Consider the following 15,059-nt stretch of genomic DNA (forward strand, 5'->3'; position numbering starts at 1 on the left):
ACCTTCTTCTCCAGCGTCCATCTAAATTCAGGAGTGAGGTCGCTTTTTTAAAAGCGTCTGCTAAATGCTTAAATGTAAATGTAAATGTCAAAGGAAGCAAGGGAAGGTTCAAAGGAGAGGCTTCATGGAATTCTGTGCAGGGAAGTTCACTTTACAATTAGTAAAGTAAACGTTGACTAAAAGTGTTGGAGTCTTTGTACAACTTTGAAAAGAATGATTAAGTCTATTTAAATAGCACCTTTCAAAGCTACATTTAAATATATATATAGTTTGGTTAATCCACAAGTTTTTCACTAAATTTACTCAAATCACTATTTTAACATGTTACCATCCTGGATTTAGGCTGGATTACTCTTTAGGCTTATCATGTTCCTATATTATTATTACTATTTTTATTTAGAAATAATTTGAGACAACCTGTTGTGAAAATAGAATGACATATTTTCTTTTATCTTTATTGTGTTTGTGTATTCCTGGTGGTATGAGAAGAGAGGCAGATTATATAACTTTAATCTTCTTTTTGGCTGCTTTTTATTCATGTTTTCGGATTCTTTTTTGTTTGCTCGTATTTGCTTTGTTTCATGAATAAAAAAAAAAGTAATAATGACCAGCTATACACCTCTACGAAACAGCTGTACTGGATTACGTTATTTGTCTGGTGTGTGTAACAAGCATTACAGCCTCATGTGGACAGAATTAACTAGAGTGAATTATTGAATTGAACTGTATTTCTCCCTCAGGGGGGAAACACACATTCACAACAGCTCAGTTAAAAAAAAAAAAAAATAAAAATAAAAAAAAAAAAAAAAATAAAATAAAATAAAATAAAATAAAAATAAAAATAAAATACAATACAATAGTAAGAAAATTACAAAAAATAAAAGTAAAAAAGATAAACAAAATGCAAACGTAATAAAAGTGGTCTCATTGTGCGCGTGGTGGCAGCAGGATTCGACCATTTAAAGGAAAAAGCGTGAAACACGCCAGAAAAAAGGAGAAAAAAGGAGAAAAAGTAAGAAAGAAGGGAGAGCCATGTTGTCTGAGGTCTTTATAAAACCTCCTCCAAGGCCCCTCAGGTTCCCAAACCACCAACGAAATCTAATCTCTCTCAGAAAATGTCATCAAATCCAACCTTTATTTTTTGCCTTTAAAGACCCATATCTTACCTCATGTTATTCTGACGAATCTCATTAAATTTGACCACTTTACTATTTTAATATTCTACTTTTTAACAATTCATTAGGTCAACCCCGGTTGTTAAAGCTGACGTCATAAAAGTGTAAGTGACATTATCTTCACTTTCACTAGAGAGAGGTTGCATTGGACTTCCACGCAGTGACCACAAGGGGGCAGCATATCATAAAAGATGTGCGACAGGTTCACCGGTCCCATTTTTATGACTCTGACCTTGACAGGTTGATAGATTCGAGCTTGTAAACAAAGCAGTCGTAAAGGAGACTGGCTTTGAGATCATTAAGAAGACGGAGACAGAGTTTGAAGCATGTGAGAGACTCACAGCTGCTGCAAAGGAAAACACTGGCACGGCTGTCGTCAGTCCAACAGGCTTGACAACTTTCTTAACCTAGGTTTGTTTTTGTGTTTTTTTTATTTTTACTCACCTTCCTTTGTTGCTTTTGTAACCATTCAGTCCACGGAACATGCTCCGCTGTGGATTAGTGGTCTTCAAAGCTATGTGAGGAATGTAACTTAATGCTGATAAACGTTTGGCCTTTCACAGGGGCCAAGGTTTCATCATCGGGGGGGAGGTCGCGTGTGGGGGAAAGACGTGGCAGAAGCTGGACAAAAGACAATAAATATAGATAGAAATGCATTGTGATGTTGGCCACAGCTCAACACCAGACAAGTTTGTCAAGCAGATATCAATAAAAAGTCCTTTTATGAGCTTTTGGTGGGACATTAAAGCTCCAGTGTGTAACTTTGGGTGCCAACACACTCAACAGTACGTTTACATGCAAAGTTAAAGCTGTGGTCCCACTAAGACAGGCTGGGTAAGACCTGGGAGGACATGCACAGAACTCATTATTAAACATATACTAAGCAGGAGTAATTGGACTATGAATCGCATTATCCACGTAGGTTAGTCCGACTAAGACTAGCTCGATTTTAGATGGACTAACATGTTTACGTGACATTAAGAAAAGCAAATGATCTGTTTACATCAGAAGTGTAAAGGAGGTCAGAGCTGGGAGTGAGAAGTTTTGGGTTAGCCATGGTTAGCAATATCGGTAACAATCTATTATAATATAATATAATAACATTATATAATCTATATGGTATTTTAGCGCACAGAAACAACGTAGCAACATGTGCAGGGATAAAGAAATTGAAAAGTACGACGTGTACGACTGATTTAATGTGAAACAAACAAGAAATACATGCAATTAACAGTAAATGTAGCAGAATGTTTTAATATTAACACAAGTTACAGCCATCATGGAATCCTGTGTCGAGGTTTGTCTGGAGTTCCGACGACCAATGGAACATACCATTAAACCACGCCTCAGGTGAGTCTGCAGAGCTTCCTGAATGGACAACTATTCCAACTGTTCTCTTGACACATCGGTTTCAGTGTCTCACTCATGTTTCAGAGAGCCACGGTTAAGTGTGCTGCTGTCTCTTTAAGAGGTTTTTTTTCTTCTTCTTCTTTATCTCCAAATCACCTTTTAAATAATGTGGCGAGGTCATCCAGTGGCATAGCTTATTTGCTTACCATGAAGAGTCGACCAGGTGACTGATAGACACAGGAAACAGTGGACACATTGAAAGTGCTTTAACTCACGGAAAACATCTCACTATATGATATAACCTGATACAATATTTCAGTCTAAATTACAGGATGTAAAGTTTTGTAGATTATTATATATTATAATATGTATTATAATATATATATTGTGTATTATTATGTACAAGGAAAGCGAGATGGCTGCAAACAGGTTGGAATATGACTCACTGAAAACACAACTTTCCACGACACAGTTCTGGCATGACTCAGCTTGGCTCAACCCCACTTTTTACTTTTCCATTAGGGACAGTACCTGGTCCTTTTTTTTGAAGTCTCAATATACAAACTTTCGGCACAGCTGCAGTATCTTCATGGTCCACTGGTGGGCCGCGGCCTACACATTGGGCAATACTTGTCTGCTCAACATCGCTCTGCACGCGCGGGCCAATGAGGTGGCGCGGAGGCGGTGCGTTGCTAAGGAGGAAGTTTGGTTGAGTGTGTGAGTAGCAGCCATTCAGCAGCGGTGGCTGAAGCGATTGGACTGTATACGTCTCTGTCTGCTCTTTCTGTGGAATTTGAATTATTTTGGCCCGGCACGGTTCGTGAGGACGGAGGTGACGGCATCAGTGGGGTCGCAGCGGTGGTCACAGGTAGGTGGAGTGAGTGTGAGAGCGTTGTTTCTTTAATTAACCTGCCCGGAGGTGCTTGTTAGCTCGCTAAGCTAAACAGCACTAGCACGTATGTGTGTGTTTTTCTGATGCGGCACACGCAGCTACGCTAGCTCCATGGTCGCTAGCTCCGCGTATGCCCAGTTGTACGGCATTTAGCTCGCTTGCTAACCCGACTCGATAGCAGGGTGAGCCGCACATGAGCTGTGAACCTGTCCACCTCCAGTTAACGGACGTTGGGGAAGCTCTGCTGCTTCAACCCCGCGGACCGAGTTAGCTAGCTAACGTCAGAGATGAAGCTACGAGAGTTAACTTTAAAGTACTAAACCTGACTATAAATCTAACTTGAATTATTTGTATGGGATGGTGAATGTACTCTTATCATTTTCACACAATCATAAATTGTGCATGTGTCATGTCGTTATAATAAATAAAGGCTAGTGTGATGAGGCAGTGTTTATTTGCAGTGAAGTTTATTGACTTGGCAAATTGATTTAAATGAGTCCAAACTATATTAACATCTCACTATATGATAATATCGCAGTAATTAGTCCACGTTATTACTTACTTATTGTAATAGTATTCATGACAGGGTTGTTTTAATATATTAAAAAAATGTTTGGGCATTCGGGCTGCAAGTAATGATTATTTTCATAATTGATTTATCTGTCGATTATTTTCCAGATTAATCGATTTGGTCCATAAAATGTCATAAAATGTTGTAAAATATTGATCAGTGTTTGTCAAACCTGGACATGACGATGTCTTGTTTTGTCCACTAACCAAAATGATTCAGTTTTTATGATTTCTTAGTTATATGGAGCAAAGAAACCAGACAATATTCATATTTAAGAAGCTGAAATTTCTCAGAAACTGGTTTTAATTCTTCAGAAAATGCCCAAACTGAATAATCGATTATCAAAATAGTTGAAGATCAATTTATTAATCGAGTAATTGTTTCAGCCCTAATGGGCATCTTGATGCCAATATGCCCACAATGCCAATGACTGAAGATACAACCAGTGGCCACTTTGTTAGGTACAGAAGACACCTATTAAAATGTCTTTAACTGCGTTAACGTTGGATGTGTTGTGTGATTAGAGACGATCTTCTTAATACCTTGTTTGTAACAAGTGGTTGTTAAAGTCACTGTCGTCTTTCTATCATTTCAAACTACTCTGGTCATTCTCATCTGACCTCTTACATCAACAAGGCATTTTCACCCAGATAGCTGCTGTTTACTATTGCACCATTCTTTATAACCCCCTAAAGGTGGTTATGTGTCAAAATCCCAGTATATTAGTATTGCCTGAAAATGGCACCAACAACAATGTCATGTTCAAAGTTGCTGAAATCCCCTTTCCTCCTCATTCTGATGTACAGGTTGATTGTCAGCAGGTCGTCTCAAGCATAGCTATGTTGCTGAATTAAATTGTCGCCATGTGATTAACTGGTTAGATATTTGTGTTTACAAGCACCTAAGTGGCCAATCATTTCCTAGTGGCTTCTTGTACTACTCGTATTCCAACGTGTAGGTCACTACTTTCTGGCAGTTTCTGCTTATTGCTTTTCATTAACCTGTCACCTTTTCTCATTTCTGGGCTAGAAAGAAACTTCTATTTGTGTCACATGTCAAATCTTTTTCTTAATTTTCCATCGCTTCTAACATATTAGATGTATTAGAAGCATAAAGGATGCTACATGAGATGATGGTCTCTAGTTTGTTACCCATATCCCCAATCTCTGCTCCACTGTGCCTGAAACAGACCTACTGTGCTTGCTCAGAAGACTGCGACAGTATTGAGACACTTTTTGTTCTCGCAATATCATACAAATTACAAAACTGTTGCATCCCTATCTGAAATCACAAACGGTTAAAACACACACAGCTGTTAAACGCATACATCCAGCACCCTGCCATAAGACAAGTAGATGTAAATTATGACTCATAAATATTTGTGAAATGTGATAATGTGCCCCAGATTCTCTCTCTATGGTAATGATATATAGAGTTTACTCCTTGGAACAACCGCAGAGAAAAAGATTTCCATTTTGGTCTGTCAACCCTGACCAGATAAACATCAGTGATCAGATTACCTGACGAATATATCCACACAAGAGACTATGATTATACCCACAGCAGCTCACACATTTGGCTGAAACATCTTGTTTATTGGACAGCATCCACGTTTGGATGTCTTCAATAACCACAGTCCTGTTTTTTAAACATTACTCTTGACCTGGGTTACTACAAGCTGATAAAGGGCTTATTGTTTTTTGAGCATTATTGATGGAAAATACATCAGTTTTGTTTTAGAAGTCCAAGATAAAAGCTGTCAATTGTGTTTTCTAACACCAAAGTTACTTGTATTAGTAAAACATGACTGGCGCGACCAACATGTGGAGGATAAAGCAGTAGAAGATGGATGGATGAATGTTGATTTCACCTGTTTTATATGCCATTCAGTCCAAAACCCAAATATATACAGTTGTCTTCAAAACACATTAAAACAGCATCAAACCTGCAAATGTTTCACATCTGTGCTCGCAAAACCAGTGGAACAGTGAATAATGTGGATTCATGTTTTGTTGATCCACCTATTTCTATTTATGTTAATAGTGCAACACATTTTGTACCACTTTAAAATGGTGTATATCTTTTGTAAAGACAAAATCTCACACGCTCTTGAAGAGACGTGAGTGAATTATGAAGGGTTTCACCCACCATAACTCTTGCTTTAGTTTATCCTACAGAATGAGGGAGGGACTGGCTATGTGCCATCAAACCCACTGTGCAAGTCTGTCAGCTGTTTGAGAGAGAGACAGCGGAGAATGAGAGAGTCTCTGTCCAAAGTATTGTGATTCAGAAACGAATGCTACTCCCAGCAGTCTCTCCAGTTCTTCAGAGAGAGCCCTTTTTGTCTTGGTCTTGATTTGTACATGTGAATGCTGAGTGATGATGCAACAACAGAGATAAACTCTCTGTGCAATGATGCTGCAATCAAACTGCTTCACTTTTGTCCCCTGATAGTAGCCAGATAGATAGTTACACTTTTCACCACTTATGATGAAAGTGCAATGGAAGCTTCACTTTCAGTGCACGGGAGACTTGGTTTACTGGAGATGACAGGAATGGTAGATATGTGTGTCTGTGTCTCTTTTTGTATTTTTTTTGGCATCAACCAGTTTGCTTAAGGGCAGTTTCAGTCACTGGCCCCTGTCTTGCACTATGCCCTATACTGTTTATCTTTCATGGTAATCCTTACTTAGACTTACAGTCTAAATGTATGTAGGGGCTGTTGTATCATTATAAAGTATAACCTGTGTTGTTTGTCAACATCACAGCTCATTAAAGATGCATGCACAGAAATGATACTATGTATTAGAGATGCACCGAAAATTGGGGGCATGCACCCTTGTTGTCTGATATGTTCGATGAGATCCTCCTAAATATTTTCAGAGATTCTTAATTGATTTATTATTTGAAGCAATCTATACAATTGTAATGCCTTGACTTAAGTGAAGTAAGTACACACAGTTCCAGCCGTAACAACAAAATTAAATTGGCATAGTAATTTCTTTTGGGGTTTCGTTTTTTGGCCAAGTGTTTCCTGAATTTCTGTTTCGGCCAACAATTTTCATTTCAGTGTATTCCTACTATGTATGATTAGTGGGCAACTTCTATCTTACCCCAATAAAGGCCTTATCCATTCATAGGCATGGGATGATGTAAAAACTTCCTGAACAAAATATTGGGCTTCACAATACTGTTGCGATGACTGGTTCTTAAACGTAACCAGTCATAGCCTTCTATCTGCACCTACAGTGGTCAAAAACATTGCAGAAAGGTTACATATATTTTTAGGGAATAATAAGGAATATCATAACACGTCATGCGGAAAAATGCAGCTCCCCATTAAAAAAAAATTAAAAAAATCACTTGGACTGTATGCTGGAGAGTAAGACGGGATTGTCAAGCCACTCAAACAAAATATTTATCTATTTCCCCACTCTATAAAAAATTCCCTGCAATTAAGTTATTGTAAGTGCTTTTTATCACTGGGCAATAATATTGTATTATATATCTCATCACTATCCACAAAACCCTCCCAAAATAAACATGGCATAATTTAAAGACATTTCTCCATACAGAGGAAACATTACAAAACGTGTCTAAACGCTGTAGTACAAATGCCAGAAGAATACGAAATTAGTGCCTTCACCTGGGTGTCATTAGCTGGAGCCAATATAAAAACCTGTCTATTGCGGACTCATTTGACCCTGGAGTAAGTGCTAATTGTAGCCATTCCCATTGCCAATATAGCCAGATGTTGGTGTTTTGTTTTTCAGTTCTCCAATGGAAAATCTGGCTTTATTCAGTTTAATTTGTGTGGTATGATGAGAATAGGGATGTGTAAACTCAGACGCAATGAAAGAATGAGAGTTTTATCAAATATAGACACGTCAGTCATTTATTGTTTCAGAAACTCCCAAAACACAATAAAGGAACAAAGTTGCTTATTGTCAGTAGATTTTACAACAACCCCCTTGTGTAATTATAATTGGAGAGTGTGCCTCAAAATGAACAATGTGCAAAGAAATGCAGTAAATAACAGATAAGAGCAGAGAAAATTACCTGTAAAATGGATGCCACCCAAAGGGTCAGAGTACAAATGTAACATTAATATTCAGGTCCATGTGGCCAGTGGTCAGTACAGCTGCATCATCGCAAAGAGGGACATGTTCACTGTGTTGTGTTGTGTTGGAACCACACACACTGAGTTCCATGCTCTGAGCCGACTGGGACTGGATCCAGCAGTGACACTCTGAGAAGATTGAACTGGAGCCGAAGGTTTACAATCGGGATCTCAAATGTGCAGCTGACCCTGTTTCAACATGTAGCCCAAAATAGGTTTCGCGGTATCGCATTTGGTTTGAACTCACGACTGTGATGTGTTTGTTTGTAAGCAGTGTGTAGCACAGAGGAACACTGTTGTTAGTTTGCTGTGTGTAACAGCAGTTGGTATCCATAATGTTGCGTCACTGCCTTCGAACAGTGTCAACAAAATCTGCCATATGCACAAGACACGAAGAGGATTGAAATGCTGTATTTTTATTTATTAATTTTTTTAATTAAAACAGCATTTTTTAAAAGAAATACCAGGATATAAATCATTTAAAAAAATCAACATGACAGATGGATGATGTGCACATTTGATTTGGCAGAGATTTTCATACTGGATGTCCTTCCTGATTCACCCTCCCATGTATCTGTGCTTGGACCAGCACAAGGAGTACACTGGATGTGGCCCCCTTTGTCTGAAGTCAATTAATAGTGTCCAATTACCAATGAGCAATGGTGATTGCAATTGTGAGCAAACCGGCAACTTCTTTGGTAATAACTAGGTAATGAGTTTCTTTAGATTAATTGTAAATAAATCAAAATCTACAACAGTTTCAGGGCTTATCCACATGGAAATAGGACTTTCCCTCAACAATCCTTTTTGTCTTTTTAAATTGTTTCAAGAAATGTCTTCATCCACATGCAAAACAACTCCAAATGCTGTAGCACGTATGCTGAGTTTGCACACAGCATTATGTTATATACATTACAATATAAGTAGGAACATGGCCATGGAATTAGACAAATGATTTAATGTAGGTTGAAGTGCTCTGACTGCTTTTAACCCCAGTTTCTGCAGTGTCTGTTAATAAATACACCACCACCTGACCCATAAAACACATTACATGCATTTTCTGCACACTGTCATCAAACATAGGCCACATGAAATGACACCTAAATAGAAGAAGCTGCCACTTTCTTTGCCCATGTCAAATTACAGTCATTATACTGTGTTGTTTTTTTTTCAATTTGTCACAAACGCATAGGAGTAACAATGACTTTGCATTTGTCCCACACTTGATTTACCTGTGCGAACAACGTTATTGTCAAACTTTAATTTAACTCTTGCATTGGTGCCTCTATTGTTTTTGAAGAAAAGTTACATTACAATTGTGGATTCACTTTCCTGGTATTTAGCCATGTCAGCTCTCTTTATAACATGAGAAATAACTGTGTAAGCATGGACGTTGGATAGTATTTTACTGTTTTGAACATGGTTCCCCAGCATGTCCCCTTTTGGGACATTGTCTTCATCTCTTAATTAGGTCCAAGAGGTATTGAGCTCCTCTTTTTCCCTGACTATTAAAACTGTGGAGTAGAGTCAGGAGAGCAGGAGGGGTGCGTCATTGTATGCAGGGAGTTGCCTTTCAGGTCTGCCTCTGTGTCGCTCCTGCTCGGGTCTGCTACGGGGCTCAGGGACTCCCTTTGTCTCACCAGGCTCCTACGTAGAGTGATACTTAAGCCTCCCGTGCTGGAAAATCTCATGCTTTATTCAGGCCTCTGATCTCTGCTTTAATTACGAGTGACCCAGGACAGAGAGACCAGAGATGTGTCTCAATGGATCGGAACTTTGTACCTTCTATTAGTCAGTGCTGAATGTGAAAGACCAAATTGCCTCACGTGTGTTTTTCACGAGGGATGAGATGATGCGGTACTTGTTATCGCATATCGGAAAATGTAAAATCTTGGCTTGAAATGGCTAGGTAGTTTTAGTAGTCTCCCACCTCTTGTTTCCTTAAGTCCGTATTCCTATCTCTTAGTGTCTTCTCTGGTCTACTAATACTTGTAATTGTTCAAAATCTTTACCTTTTGTCACATTCTACGACCAAATGTTAACTGTTAAAAAATAGGCATAACGCTATTTTTCTTAATGTGTTTTGTTGTGGTGCTTGCAGTGAGTTTTATTAATGTATTGTGATATTTGCAGTGTGTTTTTCTTAATGTGTTATTGGGTTTGTAGCGTGTTTTTCTTAATTGTTGTGTTGCGCCCTGACCCCTCAGGGCCACCGTACAATAGACTTAAAATCATGTTCCTACATCAGACAAAATATATTTAGAGGGTAATTGTGATGGAGCCGCTCCCTCAGCCCGGTCACTGACTACAGGCACACGTCATTTTTAAATGTAGTGATGATAATGAACATATTTGCATAAACGAAGCCTATTTCTTTGCCCCAGTGTCGATAAGAGAATAAACACTAATATCCCTTTAAGTTGAATTTAGAACGGATAAAATATATGTGAATAATTTGCAATGAAATGTGAGTGAACTGTTTTATATATTTTAATTGAGTGACAGCCCTAATTATAACCAAAAACTTTTTGGTAGTAGCTTGATAAAACCCCAGTTTTAAAACCCCATGTCACTCCTCATTTCTGCTGTGTGCACCAGTTGTCACATCTCACTGTCACAGTACGTGTGACAGTAACGCCACTCCCTCGCCTATATGGCTGCACACTTTCCATTTCCTTGACGACAGCGACAGACAGTCTGCATGCTGCTGTGTCCAGTGTAGTTCTGACTCATCTGTAGTATAGACCAGCCTTACTTGGCCCCACCTACCATCATCACAGTAGACGCATATCAACGTTGCCTTGGCACCGGTTCCCTGGTAACCACTACAGCACATCCAGAGTGACGCAGCGATAAAAATGTGGCCCCACAAAATGAAATTCTTTCCTATGTCAGGAAAGACCCAGAATGCAGAATTACATTTCAATCTCAGCCTCAGACGTCACCTCAGACATGATCCTTTTTTGTGCTCTTTCATTAAAGTACAGCAAAATCTTGACATTTGACTTTTGCAAACACAGAGCTCCTATTTAATATTCAAGCATTGAGTATTAACGCTGACTTTAAATTAAAGCTAATGCTCAGTTTTTAGAGATTTCCTTGTTATTTGAATATCAATATTCACAATAAAAACATCTTAACTGATTTAATAGGATAGTTGGCAAGTCATTTAATAACCAATTAATTGTTTTAGGCCATAATTATATAATGTACAGTTAGAAAGTGTTTGTCTTTAGCTAAAATGGCTTCGAACAAACGAACACTCTTTCTTCGGTGTTACATCTTTCATGTCTGCACATTTCACTGCTTTCCGATCAGACTCATTTGCTGACTCATGGTATTCAGGGAAGCTCCTTGAAGCTCATATGGGTTTATTTGGACCTGTTCTGACTGTTGTGTAACGGCCGTGTGCCTGATCCAAAGTCCACTGGCTACTGTAACTACTCCGGTTAGATAACTCCATGGAACGATTCCGCGCAGAAATTCAGGTCCAGGATTGATGGTGTATTTTAGTTATACTGTTATTGCTGCAGTGATTAAACTGTTGTTGTTGAAGCAGTCTTGCAGGTGAAATGAAGTTGTGTGACTGAATTGTTGACAGTGGAGGGAGGATCAGCATGGCAGCCAACCCTGTAGCCTGGCCTAATCGATGTTGAACGTTCCACTGCACAAGAAAGATGTCAATTATTAATGAGATAAATATCATGTTCTGCTTCAGGTAGAGAGCATACGTTTTTGTTTATAAGTCATTGTTGCCAGTTTGTATTTGTATCAGACACCAGACTGATGGTTTAAAAAGCTATTATTATTAATTAATTAATTAATTAATTAATTAATTAATTAATTAATTAATTAATTAATTATTATTATTATTTTCATTATTGATTTGATTTGTAGATAATTTTCTTAAGATACGATAATGCTTTATTAGTCCTACAATGGGGTCATGTACGGTGTCACAGCAAAGGTAAGGGCGCGATAATAAATAATACAAATGCACTTTCTTGATTAATCAAGTACTTATTTGGTCCACAAAGCATTTCAGAACATTTCCCAAACCTCAGAAACGCCTTCTTTTATCCAAACCCTAATACGAGTCTGTTTTTAATTATTTCTTTGTTATATGGAGCAAATAAACCAAGCTGTTGTTTTACTTATTGCATAACAACTGTTTGAATCAAGCCAAATATTTAGTTGTTCATTTAGTCATTGGAGAGGTCAAGCTGTTTGATTTGTCCTCTCAGACTCACAGGTAGTTAAAGTCTTAAAGAAGAGGTGATCAGTGCAGCAGTGTGGTTAAGAACACATTTCCTGTGTGTTGCATCACTGTGCAGTAAGTGCTGCCTTGAGCACTGCAGCTTTTTTGTTACCACATAATTATGGGGACAGGTGTATGAGCAGCATGCGTGTGTGTGTGTGTGTGTGTGCCGCTTGTTCGATATACGTTGGATTGCAAAACCAAGAAAAAACAGAAACATGCAGTGGCCAGTTCTCACAAACACACCCCACACCATTGCACCATTCCTCCAGCACCACGGAGCAGTCAGTCTGCGGAGAGGATGTCATGCTTGTGAGAGTGCCACTGTGCTGAGTCGACAGGAGGGGAACAATGGCTCCGCTGTGCTGCTCGTCTCTTTGGCTGCCTTCATGCAGCATTTCACAGAGGGGCACCGTCGGCTTTTGGCTCGGCCAGGCTTGTTGACCAGGCCTTTGCCTGCTGGTCACTGACCCGTTGTGCCCACAGTGCCTGCAGTTCGTCAGGACTCTGAGGAATACCGATTATCCTGCATTAATTGGTGCCTCTGGCTGATCAAAGGTGCTCAGCTGATTGTGGAGCCATGGTATTTTTCCACTCTCTGCCTTGTTGCCTGTTCATCTGCCTTCTTACATACTCCGTAGAGGTCAATCAATATGGGTTTTTCTATGACTGATGCTGATTTTCAGAAATCAAGGCAGCCTACATCCCATAGTTGATGCCAGTTCTTTTTTGGGAGGCCTATATATTTAACCACTTTTAACTGTTTAATGACAATAAATAACTTAACTTCAGTAACAACACTCATGGTCTCTACGTACATTGTATGTCTGCCCTGCAGTTCAGTTATATACAGTATTTTTTCAATAAAAGTACGTTTAAACTAAATGAAACTCATCATCAAAAATAAACTTTTAGTTGCAAAAAAATATATCGGCCAAGGTGGATTGTTTAAAAATATGTATATATCAGTGTGATTATTGCTCAGACCTCATTTTTAAATAAAGGAAGTCACGGTTCGACTTTACTGTCCAGCCTTATGTGCTTCCTTGTTAAATGTTCACCAAGCTCTGGATAAAAACAAGTCGTTTTATTCGCCTGCCTGAGTTTGTTCTGTGGCTGCAGAGAAAACCCTTGATTACCCAGCTATTCGTCTGTGTGAGTGAACATGGTGAAATCACTTCTTCATCTTAAAGCCTTGTACTTTGGACTTCAGACAAACGAGTTGTCCAATGTTTTTTTTTTAACGAACAGAAAGTGTGCCATTACTGCTGAATCATTACTGGCACTAAAATAGAAGCTCCATGGAATAAATTGCCTGCCATGTGGAGACCAATTCTTGCATAACCATCACTGTGAGGTTAGAATCACTGAGTTAGAAATGTGATGACAATATCTCATTTATAACTATGGTTTACATGTTCACAGGCACTGTAGCTGGGACTAGTTTCCCAAAAATAATCTCCAGAATTTAGCCATATTTACCATGATTTACATATACATATAAAATTACCAAAGACTTGATTTTCTTAAATGTTTTGTTTAGTCTATAAGCCCAAATTATTCAGTTTTAATGATTGCTTTGTTATATGGAGCAAAGAAACTGGAAAATATTCACATTTAAGAAGTAGACAAATTCTTATCTTTCTTATACTGCTTACATTTATAAAAAAACATTATATTCAGTAATTGATTTATTATTGATTTGTCTTTCAGACCCAGTGTGACTACACAGTTGCACCTTCAAATATGCTGTTCCTGGCACTTGTTATCCGGAAATGAGCTCCAGAATATTTTCCAGTGTTTCCAGTTCCCTATGTCTATAAAAACAGTGAACACAAAAACTGTGTGCACTAATCGAATTTAACCAGATAGAAGTGGCACATTTCAAGCCATTAAGATTTCAGAGAATGTTTCGAAGAAAAATATAATAAAACGGACACACATCCTCGCAGGTTTATAGCAGCTGTGCACCTCCTGTATGTAATTTTCCAGAAATTAAGTCCTGCTCCACCTGTGCCGGAGCTGCACCATAAATCTGCTGGGTAAACAGCCAGGTAGCACTCAGAGTTTGGCATACTCTGTTGTGTAACTTGGTATTCTACAGTCATCCCTGCCTAGACAAATTCACAGCTCAAACAGGACACAGAGAGCAAAGCTCAGGTAGGTGGACAGAATTCCTGAAATGAGCAAGCAGCTTCACAGCTGCACTGAATACTCCAGCTCTCCATTTACATTTGTGCTCACAAGACCAGTTTGTTTGGCCAATTTCCTGGCGTCGGTAAAACCCACCTGGCACCTTGTGGACTCGCGTTACTCTTTAACATGGTTTCCTTTCTCTTATTAAAGCTGAATCAAAAGGAAGTCTATAAGCTCAAATACCTGTGTAGGCACAATTCTCTCTCTAATAATTCAACGTAAGATCAATTTACCTAACCCCAAGGGCATATCGGGTTAAAAAGAAGAACAAAAGAAGTGTGTCTGTCTGTATGTGTGAGTGCACTTCGAAACACTTTAAAATGTAGGCCATTGTTTTCACTTCCTGCTGTTTGACGGTTTAGACTGGTTTAAGGGTGGTGGTCAGAAGTAGGACTGCAACAATTGATAGATTAGTAATTGACAACTAAATTAATTGCCAGATGTGATACATTTCTGAATTTGTTTCAGTGTTTTTTCATTTTAAAATAAATACAAAG

At 38.6% G+C, this 15,059-nt stretch overlaps 1 protein-coding gene across 6 annotated transcripts in view; it reads left to right on the forward strand.

The window, feature by feature from the left end:
- Positions 1–3,240: 3,240 nt before the first annotated feature.
- numb (NUMB endocytic adaptor protein) overlaps positions 3,241–15,059 on the forward strand; it is a 55,192-nt gene continuing 43,373 nt past the window's right edge. For 5 of the 6 annotated variants that reach the window (XM_058614978.1, XM_058614975.1, XM_058614976.1 and 2 more), the window contains exon 1: positions 3,266–3,393. The gene's annotated coding sequence lies outside the window, so the exon portion shown is untranslated. Of the gene's footprint in view, positions 3,394–15,059 lie in introns of all 6 variants that reach the window. The other variant, XM_058614980.1, reaches the window with a different exon arrangement.

The sequence above is a fragment of the Solea solea genome, chromosome 18 (assembly GCF_958295425.1).
Source record: "Solea solea chromosome 18, fSolSol10.1, whole genome shotgun sequence".
NCBI lineage: Eukaryota > Metazoa > Chordata > Actinopteri > Pleuronectiformes > Soleidae > Solea > Solea solea.